Raw genomic sequence first — 11969 nt, forward strand, 5'->3', positions numbered from 1 at the left:
CGACGTATGGGAGTGCCGTGCGCAGACGGTCGGCCAAGACCTTGGCCAACAACTTGTAGTCTGCGCACAGCATGGTCCACGGCCGCCAGTTCCCCAGATCTGTGCTGTCCCCACTCTTATACAAGAGGGACAGCACTCCGACGGACCCCACGGGAATTGCGCCACGTAGGACCATCCAAACGCGGGGTGGTGCGCCCACCCCCATCAACCAGCCCGTGCCCCCTAAACAGCGCCCTCCACGCTCCTACACTACCCTCACCCGTGCCCCCTAACTCCAAATTGAAATCCCCCCCGACCACCAGCGCCCTGTTGGTGGCGCAATGGGGAGCCAAGCTCCCAACTAGCTCCTCCATCTCCACCCTCCCCTGGGGCCCGTACACGCACACCACCCTCATTTTAAAAGCCCCCACAGTGATGTCCGCCCCGATACCCCTCCCCTGCATCACAGTGAAAGACCCCTCCACCCGGACCCCCCCAGACCCAAACAAAATACCCACCCCCGACGAATGGACCCCACCCACGCTCCACACGGCCCCTCCGCTGCCCCACTCCCATGCGAAATCCCGGGCGTCCCCCCGGTCCCTCAAATGCACCTCCTGCAAAAAACAAAAAGTGAAATCCAAACCCCCCTAAAAAGAAAACACCGCCGCCCGCTTAACCCTGTCCCTCAAACCCCGGACGTTAAAAGGGGCCACAGTGAAAGACATTACAAAAACAAAAAACCCACACTCAAAGGATTGCATACCTATAACCTATAACCCATACAGGTCCCCCTCGTCGCTCCCCTCCTCCACCATGTCACCCCACGAGGCCGGCATAGGGTTGGGGCTACCCTCCCCCTCCCCCACCCGCTCCCAGACCCCCCCCCCCCCCCCCCCTCTGGGCCAACTCCTCCGGGGTGTCGTACTGCTCCGAGCCCTGTGCCAGCCCCACCTCCTCCATCCCAACCTCCTCCCCGGGCCCTCCCCGAGCACCCCGCACCTTCTTGGAGGTACCCTGGCCCCCCGAATCCTCCTCCTCCTCCCCCGAGTCCCCATCCCTCGGCCGCCTCCGCCCCGGGGACGCCGTGTTCCCCCAGTCCACCTCGTCCAGGGCCCGCTGGATCCTCTGCAGCGACTCCAAACTGGGGTCCTTTGCCCCGGTCGCTGCCATGGTCGCTGCCACCCTCGCTGCCAGGGACTGTCCCTGCCCCGAAGCTAGGGCCTGTAAAGGAGGTCCCAGGGGGGGGGGGGGGGTCCGGCGCCGCCTGGACGCCCTCCAGGGCAGAAACCAGTGCCGTCAAAACCCCCCGTCCTTCCCCGGCCCCCGCCCGCCGCCTGGGTCTGATGGCACCGCACCCCCCCCCCGTCCCCTCGACCTCCGGGACCTCCTGGCCCGGAGGCTGCGCCGGCGCCGGCTCCGCCTGCTGCATGGACGGAGGTCGCTGCGCCGGAGCCGGCCACTGTTCTTCCAGATCCTCGGGGGCCCCTCCGGACCCCCCCGCCGCCGCCGCGTAGGAGCGCACCTTAGACGGGCAAGCCCTTCACAAATGCCCCCGCTCACCACACAAGTTACATGCCTTCGGGACGGGGCAGTCCCGCACCAGGTGCCCTTCCGCCCCGCACTCCCTGCAGCGGGGCCCCGGGCAGTTGGCCTCCGTGTGCCCCACCGCACGACACCTACGGCAGTTGGGGGGCTGCCGAGCATAGTGCACCCGCCCCCGGTCCGCCCCTACATTGAAATATGCTGGGGGGTGGCTGAGCACGTCGACTCCGGCCGGGTCGTTGGCCAGGAGAACCTGGTACTGCCTCCTTCCCAGCCAGAACCCGAAAATGTCCCTCACGGGCCAGCCCGCCTAGACAACTGTCCCGTCTCTCGCCAAGGCAGCCCCGATCGCCCTCTCCTCCACGTGGGCACTGAACATAGTGACGGTCACCACACGGAGGTTCTGCCTGGCCAGGTCCACCACTTCATAGTGGCTCAGGGGCCTCTGCTGCCCCAGAGCCCTACACCTGGCCAGGACAGATGCCGCCAGCGGCCCCGACCTCAGGGTGAGGTCGTGCCCCCTCTCGGGCACATTGTCTTGCAGGCACAAGACCTCCGCCGGGGTGAGCTTCAGCAAGCCCATAACCACTCCCCTAGTGAAATCGTCCCTCACCAGCCTCGGCATAGAAGGGTCCTTCCACACAAATCGTATACAATCCTTCATTGCGGGCTCCACCCGCCTCGGCCTCCTGACCCCCTCTCCGCCGTGCGCCCCACCTCCGGAACCTCTGCTGCCGCCGGCCCCGTCAGCATTACCGGCCCCTCCTCGGGCCACTCCGCTCCCCGCCGCTTCACCGTCACCTCCTTCTCCTCCAACCGCCCCCTTTGACTTCAGCCCGCCGGTGCTGGCGCCGGGGTTGCCAGCGCAGTCCGCCACGGTTTTACCGGCGGCTACAGGTGCGGGCGTCCCGCTACCCCCTGCAGCCCCGTCAGCCCTTCCGCCCTGGGCCCCGCTCGCCTCTCCTCTCCCCTCCGCCGATGGAAGTGCCCCATACACCGCACAACCCCTTCCACCGGTAACCACCGCTCCGCCCTCCGACTACTCCCTCCGCACCGCCACCGGACATCTCGCCTCCGTCCGCCTTCCTCCCTCCCTCCAACTCCGATCTTCCGCCGCCGCCGATCTCTTCCACCGTCTCGGTCTATCGCCCTCTGTTGCCAGGAAAGGTTCCTCCACTTGATCTTAGCCAAAAGGCCGAGAAGCGATGACCGCACTATCGGACACCCCGCGCGCCCTCCGTGCGCTAGCCGGGCCGCTCGGTCAATGGCCACGCTGGCTGGCAACCGCCAGCTGGACCGAGAACGGCCCAAATGACGCCAGCTGAGGGCAAAGGCCAAGGCCACAGAAGAAGAAGAAGAAGGAGCAGCAGAAGGAGCCAAGAGCAGAGGAAAAAGCAACTGAAAGGAAACACAGCTACAGAAGAAGCCAAGACAAAAAGACTTGCCTCTGCGCACTCACTCACTCACTCACCACTCACTCACTCCCCTCTGAAGTCACTCACCTCACCTCAGTTTTTTTAATTTTTTATCTTATCTAAAAGGGCGGGAAAACGCCACCGGCCGACAGGGCTCCGCACAAACCCCCCCTTTTTTTTTGTTGTCTTTTTTACCCTAACCTTTCTAACCCTAACCTAACCCTTTCTAGCCCTAACCTAACCCTTTTTAACCTAACCCTTTCTAGCCCTAACCTAACCCTTTCTAACCTAACCCTATCTAACCTAACCCTTTCTAACCCTAACCCTTCCTAACCCTTTCAAGCCCTAACCCAAACGCCTCTCCCCCCGCCCAACCCTCCCTCGTTTTTCCCTTTGACAAGCTTAGAAAGAGTGCACCCTTCCCGGAGGCGCTGCAATACCGGGGCGATGCGCGGAGCGGACGGAGCGAGCCCCTGTTCCGACTCCCTGTCGCAAAAATCCGTTTAATATGTCGTCCTCGCATGGAGGACGTATCAGATATTAAACTGATAAGAACAGATACTACACTTGATCTTAGCCAAAAGGCCGAGAAGCGATGACCGCACTATCGGACGCCCCGCGCGCCCGGGCCCTCCGTGCGCTAGCCAGGCCGCTCGGTCAATGGCCACGCTGGCTGGCAACCGCCAGCTGGACCGAGAACGGCCCAAATGACGCAAGCTGAGGGCAAAGGCCAAGGCCACAGAAGAAGAAGGAGCAGCAGAAGGAGCAGCAGAAGGAGCAGCAGAAGGAGCAGCAGAAGGAGCAGCAGAAGGAGCAGCAGAAGGAGCAGCAGAAGGAGCAGCAGAAGGAGCCAAGAGCAGAGGAAAAAGCAACTGAAAGGAAACACAGCTACAGAAGAAGCCAAGACAAAAAGACTTGCCTCTGCGCACTCACTCACCACTCACTCACTCACTCCCCTTTGAAGTCACTCACCTCACCTCAGTTTTTTAAATTTTTTATCTTTATCTAAAAGGGCGGGAAAACGCCACCGGCCGACAGGGCTCCGCGCAAACCCCCCCTTTTTTTCTCTTTTTTACCCTAACCTCTTTTACCCTAACCCTTTCTAACCCTAACCTAACCCTTTCTAACCTAACCCTTTCTAACCTAACCCTTTCTAGCCCTAACCTAACCCTTTCTAACCTAACCCTATCTAACCTAACCCTTTCTAACCCTAACCCTTCCTAACCCTTTCAAGCCCTAACCCAAACGCCTCTCCCCCCGCCCAACCCTCCCTCCCTCCCTCGTTTTTCCCTTTGACAAGCTTAGAAAGAGTGCACCCTTCCCGGAGGCGCTGCAATACCGGGGCAATGCGCGGAGCGGACGGAGCGAGCCCCTGTTCCGACTCCCTGTCGCAAAAATCCGTTTAATATGTCGTCCTCGCATGGAGGACGTATCAGATATTAAACTGATAAGAACAGATTTTTTTTTTTTTTTTTTTTTTTTTTCTCTTTCAAAAAAAAGAAAAGAGAAGCATTAATCAACTCTAAAATACAATTCAAAGTAAAAGACAATCAACAAAGACAGTCAAAAACATACAGAATCCCACAAGAGGGTACAGGACATAAACCGCCGAGGCGGTGCACATAACAATTGCCCCCTAGGGGGTTACAAAGGGGAGTCTGAGTTCGACGATGTCGATCCAGGCTTCCGCCCAAATGGCTCCTCCTCCCTCGACGTCCTCGCCAGTGGAGTCGAGCGACTGGCCCACTGCCCTCTATCGCGACGGCCCCTGGGAAGGCTCCATCCCTGTGCCACTTCTCCCAGGCTGCCCTTCGGCGAGGATTTCCTATCCTCTTGCGAGGATTCCGAAATCTGGTCTTCCGGCGCTCCGTCCGGTCGACCGTCCATTCCCTCTAGCAGCCTGGCCTGCTTCTCGGGGGTACCAGCGACGTCGGGTGCCAAGACACCCAACGCCCTGAAAAGGGACAAGTCCCTGCCTGGCGTCGGGGCCGAAACCCCCAGGCAGGCGACCGCTTCGACCCGCCTCCGTCACCGGATCCCGATACCGGCGATCAGGTATCGACGGGGGAGGGTCAATGTCTGTCCAATTAAGGACAGACACTCACTTGATCTGAGCCAAAAGGCCGAGAAGCGATGACCGCACTATCGGACGCCCCGCGCGCCCGGGCCCTCCGTGCGCTAGCCAGGCCGCTCGGTCAATGGCCACGCTGGCTGGCAACCGCCAGCTGGACCGAGAACGGCCCAAATGACGCAAGCTGAGGGCAAAGGCCAAGGCCACAGAAGAAGGAGCAGCAGAAGGAGCAGCAGAAGGAGCCAAGAGCAGAGGAAAAAGCAACTGAAAGGAAACACAGCTACAGAAGAAGCCAAGACAAAAAGACTTGCCTCTGCGCACTCACTCACCACTCACTCACTCCCCTTTGAAGTCACTCACCTCACCTCAGTTTTTTAAATTTTTTATCTTAATCTAAAAGGGCGGGAAAACGCCACCGGCCGACAGGGCTCCGCGCAAACCCCCCCTTTTTTTCTCTTTTTTACCCTAACCTCTTTTACCCTAACCCTAACCTAACCCTTTCTAACCTAACCCTTTCTAACCTAACCCTTTCTAACCCTAACCTAACCCTTTCGAACCTAACCCTTCCTAACCCTTTCAAGCCCTAACCCAAACGCCTCTCCCCCCGCCCAACCCTCCCTCCCTCCCTCGTTTTTCCCTTTGACAAGCTTAGAAAGAGTGCACCCTTCCCGGAGGCGCTGCAATACCGGGGCGATGCGCGGAGCGGACGGAGCGAGCCCCTGTTCCGACTCCCTGTCGCAAAAATCCGTTTAATATGTCGTCCTCGCATGGAGGACGTATCAGATATTAAACTGATAAGAACAGATACTACACTTGATCTTAGCCAAAAGGCCGAGAAGCGATGACCGCACTATCGGACGCCCCGCGCGCCCTCCGTGCGCTAGCCGGGCCGCTCGGTCAATGGCCACGCTGGCTGGCAACCGCCAGCTGGACCGAGAAGAAAAAAGTAACGAGTAACGATCAGCACCTCACATCCCTTTGAACTCAACTTAATTATTTTGCCTTCCTGTCTCTTACCAATGAACATAGAAGATTATAGATTTCATACACATACATCTATGCATATGACCAACATTTCCATGACATTTCCATTCTTTTTTTTTTTAAACAACACCATAACTCAAACAGTGCATTTAAGAAAAATAAAAATCAACATCAAAATAAGTATGCAATGCAACTCAGTAAAAAACATCCATACCGAATACAAACATACACAAAGCAAATGTATTCCCATCAATCTAAACATACCCTTATATTTAGAACATAAGAAGCAAACACATTAATATCTTCTTCTGTAAATCTGATTTCATACTATCATTCACATTGACCTCTTCTTCCATCTTCAGTTGGCTATAGGCAATCTTCTTTCAGGCAGTGTAGTCTAGTTGAACCAATTGCAAACGACGATCAAATTGCTCGCAGCAACTTTCAACGACACTGCACTTTGCGTACAGCTCGGAAATTTTCTTGGTACTACGCAGAACGCGCATCCTCTCCTTCCGTCTCCAGGCAAGGCGCACGCTCGCAATGGTTAGCGTGTATCCACGTTGCTCTCCCCTCGATCCTAACCGCCGAATTAGTCGTCAGGAGAATCTGGTATGGCACCAGGACTTGCGTTTCAGGTACTTCACCATGATCCAGTCCCCTGGTATCAAATCATGCAGCGGTCCAGTCACCGGAAGAAGAATAACCTCCACCTGCCTGTGAATCTCACTCAAAGTACACTACAAAGGGTTGCACAGTGATAAACAAGCACATTCTCACAAAGGTCAGTTAAAAAGTTAACTGACTTCTTGTCGTCCGACTTCATCTTCAAAATCCCATTTTCTCATTCAATTGAAGTAATTGACACAATGTTGACTCCTATCAACTCCAAAATAACTTCCTTAACCAAGTGTGACCCATTATCAATATACATCCTCAAAGAAAAATCTAATTGAAGAATAATCTAAATTACCAAAAGCTTGACCACTGAGCCCAAATCTGCCTGAAATGTCTAAAACTTCTTCCAACAACTTCTTCTATCGATCATCAACAATCTTTAAACGGTATCACTTCTCCAAAATGTAACTCTAAAAAATCCTTCTATCAATACTCCAATGGTTTCTCTAACCTTAACTATGAAGCTTAACGTGTTTAGATTCCTTTTCCCATATTACTTGTTCCACATATGAGTCTGACAAAATGAATATGCATTCATTACAAATGCCCTTGTATGTTAAAATTAATATATCACACAAACTGTAGAGGCATGATCTTTCCATGTGTTAACTGAGCAAAATCTCAAGATAAGTGTTATGCAGACCATACAACCTCCAATTCATTCTCATATCCTTCATTTTTCCAAAACGCATTTTCTTGTGGATTAGTCCAAATCTCCATTCCACCATTCCTTTCTCCATTTGTCTGCTGCATTCTGTAATTATTGTAAAATATACTCAAACAAAAACACAATTCTCACTCTGGGTTAAATACAGTCAAACATTTTCAACTTAGCAGTATTTCATCAAACCCCCACAATCTTACCACAGAGCCAAACTTCTGACACTAAAGTCATAAAAACATAAAACCCCCATAGTCACTTTCTGTTTGGACCAGTCAGTCATCAGTCAGTCATAAATTACTAAACGTCATCTCTTCCTCTCTAAGAAGCCTGCGCTTCCCTTAAAGAATCTGTGACAAATATTGCAACAAACTCACACAACCATTTTCCTCGAAAGTCTCCTGTAAACCCAAATTTGTTAAATTAAGCTTATTAGAACATGGCAACACCATCTCAGCACTTCCTGTAAACATATGTCAACATCAAAAACATATTCTAGTTAGTTCATCATTGCTTGCAGGCAATCTAGAAACCTTCTCCAGCTAGTTTCAGCACTAGCATTTCTCTGTGAAATAATCATCATTGTTAGAGTGAATCCCACATTTGCATACAGCAAGTTGTTCTACAGGTGAAAACAAGAAACTCCCTGTTACCATACCTTTCCCAAATTCATATGTAACACCAATGATGTATTTAACCATCAGATAATGTATTTATCTCTTAATCTCTTTTCCCTTTTATGAATTGACAAGCTTACACTGAAGCAACCAAATTTTGAACCAATCTTTAGAGAATCAAACTACTTTAGAAAACAACCAAATTACGAATAACCTCAACTTTTATTCTCTTATTATCTTTTCTTAAAAATACTTTAGGAACCGTTCAAATTAATACCTTTATATTTGAGATTCTCTTCTATTTTTCTGTATTTAAATTCACCAAATCAAATCTCTCTTTGTCCAAGACATTAGGAAAACCATCCACTACCCCAAATCAGAATTTAATCTGCATGATTCCAAAATGAAACATAAATCTTCGCCAAACTTATACCCCCTGTATATTTCTATATAGGTTAGATAGGTAGAGCTTCATAACTTGCTTTGGCTGCAGTCCAAAACAGGCTAATTAGCACAAACCATCATAACCACAATTTATCAGACATAATGAGTCTTCCCAAATCATTTCAAACCCAAAAGTTATAATAACCCTCTTCATGCATCAATACCACAATAAAACATCCTCATCACAGCCTAACTGTTCATCCCAAACCTTGTGACAGGCTCTCATAAAACACCCAAATAAAACTTAAAACCACATTACAATCAAACTCAAATAAAAGTACATTGTAATAATTTTCTCTTTCTCATTTCAAAACCAAATTACATCCAATACTCTATCAAACTCTTAAAAACCTTAGATTTTACTTTTTTTTTGTAACTTAAAATGTTTGCCCATATACTTCTTCAAAGCATATGCATAGTTCCTTTTTCTTTTTAAACCTTTAAATTCACAATTTAACAAAAGTAACATAACCCCATAAAACAAAACCTTGTTCTTTAACTTTTCAAATGTCTTATCAAAGCATGTAATACAGAATACTCCTTTGAATATTCTTATATGTACCAGCCAAAACACCCTTAGCATGCGTAATGCACGGATCTCAAATCTCAAATTGGCGGACCAAAAACCCCAAAATGAAAACATTTCACTTGACTATTTTGTAGTTTGTATATGGTTTAATGTAACACTTCTCACTTTTATTCTTAGTTTTACTCAATGAATCAACTCAAATAAACATAGCCTATCTATCAGCGCGCGTTTTAAACTCGAATCAAACAAGCGCTCTGGGACAGAGCAAAACTCTGAAACTTTTTTTTCTTTTTTTTTTTTTCTTTTGACAACACAGATGGTTGGTGCTTACCTTCTCTTCACTTATCACCTCTGTAAGATCTCAACGTAACGGGACTCTGTTTTAGCCCCCATGCACCTTTCTCAATTTCTCAAATTTACGAATCTGCGCATGCGTCATACGCTTCCCATCCTGGATCTCAAATGTCAAGCTGTAATTCCTTTACTAGCCTGTACCCGCCGCCATCGCTGTTGAATCTGTCTGTAAATTTGTTAGTTACAAATGTCGCTACCACAGTTGCAAATTCAACTTCCTGGACTCTCCTCGGTCTCAGGACAGCAAAATGCACTTTCTCCACGTTTTCGTTGTTAGCCATTAGCAAGCTAACAAAGTCACAGCTTTGATCTTTTCCTCTCAGATCCCAAAGCTATCCTAACAATTTGTAACAGACTTCGTTCAACAGGCTGGCCTAAAACGGAACTAAAATCATATCAACCTTTCTAATCACGTCTTCATAACCCTTTACATATTTCTTTAAACAACCATCACATCTGTGAACTTCCCACACAAATGAAAATAAAAACCATCAATTGCTTCCATGTCAATGGATATCTAGTACGCACATGTTACAATCAAATGTAGATATTACAGTAACCTCATTCACATAACACAAAACCGAAGCAACATTTCCAGATCAATTCAATACGTAGGCCTAAACAAAAAATATTCCTTTAACAACATAAACTGAAATTTCCGTTTGAACACATACAAACTCTATAAACGTTTCAATAACCTTGGATTGTAATTCTTCGAATGAATATCGCTTTCGTTGCCAAAACTGGCCTTTACCAATTATCTGACCCAAGAACCCAAATTTAGCAGCGCAATAGCCTACTAATCTAATATCGAATCAAGCTCATAAGATAGAAACTCGGTCTGTACATGATTTCCAAATCAAAAGTATGCCAACTCACAATATTTTCTTAACTTTGACAAAGAAACAGAAACACACATGTGTTTCAAACCAATACATTTCTATTTTCAACTCAAATTCTCTTTAGATGAGTGTATTTTTTGTTTTCTCTCTTTTTTTTATCACTCATGATGCTGTGGGCCACTGCACGCAGAATGAGCCGTTAGACTCAAGCGCATGCGCCTCTTTTCAAATGGAGAATTCAGCCAAAGAATTAACATTAGCATTTTCAAAAACAGACTGTCTCCATCCTTAAAACAAATCAGACAGATGTAAAATCTAACATCAAATATCGGTTAACACACAGTTGTAAAACAATATAACAAGTCAATCGTCTCTCCTCTACCAACAATGTCATAACCGATAAACATCCATAAGAATCTGAAGAGAATATAACAGTCTCTCCCAAGTGTTTCATCTGTGTACGTATGTCAACATGGTAGCCTTCGTCACCAGTTCGGACCTCGACTTCCGGTCACGAATTTGCGAGTTTGCCCCCAATTTCCAGAAAACTTTCAACAGTGATGACACATCTCCGTACATTCACGTCCATAATGCTCAAATACCCCCAGTCAAACCACACATTTTGTGCTCAACATAGATTGACCATTCCTATCCAATCGTGTTGGCCTAACTTTGTGTCTTCGACTTTCCTACATGTTTTCCCACCACATTTAAACATGTTCTGCATTCACTTTGATGAATCGTAACCCAGTGCTGTCCCTCGAGACAGAAGCAATGCCACCCAAGCCTATAACATTCTTAAACTCGTTCAGGGACTCAAACCCTTTTGTACCGGAGGGGACTTTAACTTCTCCTTCTTAGGGACTCAAACCCTTTTGTACCGGAGGGGACTTTAACTTCTCCTTCCTAGGGACTCAAACCCTTTTGTACCGGAGGGGACTTTAACTTCTCCTTCTTTTGAATAATAGGCAATAGTGCAATAGTGCAAGTCAAAGCACAAGCCGCAATCTTTGCGGGAATCCAAAGCAAATCTATAAACAAATTCCAGGATCCTGCTTTCTTGACTTATCTTAGACAACCGTCAGTCAGAAAACACTTCAGTCGTAAGACAAACGTCTGACTTCACGTTCGTAGTTTCTTCTTGCTTAGCCAGCAAGACCTCATGCGCCTGCGCATCCACCCGCTAACCACTACGGGCTACGGATGAATACCCACCGCAAAGTTTGTCTGCGGAACAGCCATACAATTTGAATCGTGAATCTGTGTGGAAATAGATGAAAATTTCCCCACACTATCTGTTCTAATATCTATTTCTCTTTAACTCTACCTGCCTCCATCCAATTCTGAAAAGCCATCCAACCAAGCTTACATCTATTATTTTCCAAATCGTGTAACAATTTCTCTCTGCACAAGCTTTTCATAATTTCACAACAAAATGACCCCACACTCCGAAATCCACATATATCAATCCATATTTGCATTTGCAATAAACTATCGTTACCATACTTATGCTTCATGTAATCGATGTTTGGACAGGTTAATTCTGCCTCCAGACCAATCTTTAGCCCTATTCATTTTCGAATTACAATCCATATTTGAACACATTGAACCAACAATAACCAACGAAGGAACTTAAAGACACAATTACCCCCTTCCTTTCTTTTTTTTTTACTCTCAAATTCCGATTTCACAACTTGTCAATCAACATATACCCTTACCGAATAGCCTACAATCGTAAATTACAAACGTTCAAACCAAAATAAAAAATAATTTAAAATTTTGATATTTGTAATTTGTAGATATAGCTTTTACGTTGACACCATTAATTACTACCCATACTTCTTTTAACC

At 48.2% G+C, this 11969-nt stretch overlaps 1 long non-coding RNA gene, 2 other non-coding genes and 1 pseudogene across 3 annotated transcripts in view; all 4 read right to left on the reverse strand.

Moving 5' to 3' along the window:
* Positions 1-2765: 2765 nt before the first annotated feature.
* LOC124488382 overlaps positions 2766-11969 on the reverse strand; it is a 14185-nt gene continuing 4981 nt past the window's right edge. Inside the window, exons 2-3 of the long non-coding RNA XR_006958630.1 lie at positions 4950-4951; positions 2766-2780 (exon numbers count right to left, since the gene is read on the reverse strand). This is a non-coding gene — a long non-coding RNA (uncharacterized LOC124488382). The remainder of the gene's footprint in view (positions 2781-4949; positions 4952-11969) is intronic.
* LOC124488385 lies at positions 3346-3536 on the reverse strand. The gene has a single exon (XR_006958631.1). It is a non-coding gene; the product is annotated as a U2 spliceosomal RNA (small nuclear RNA).
* Positions 4245-4448, reverse strand: LOC124488419 (annotated as a pseudogene).
* On the reverse strand, positions 5663-5853 carry LOC124488428. Its single transcript, XR_006958669.1, has one exon. It is a non-coding gene; the product is annotated as a U2 spliceosomal RNA (small nuclear RNA).

This window comes from Hypomesus transpacificus, unplaced genomic scaffold (assembly GCF_021917145.1).
Source record: "Hypomesus transpacificus isolate Combined female unplaced genomic scaffold, fHypTra1 scaffold_134, whole genome shotgun sequence".
NCBI lineage: Eukaryota > Metazoa > Chordata > Actinopteri > Osmeriformes > Osmeridae > Hypomesus > Hypomesus transpacificus.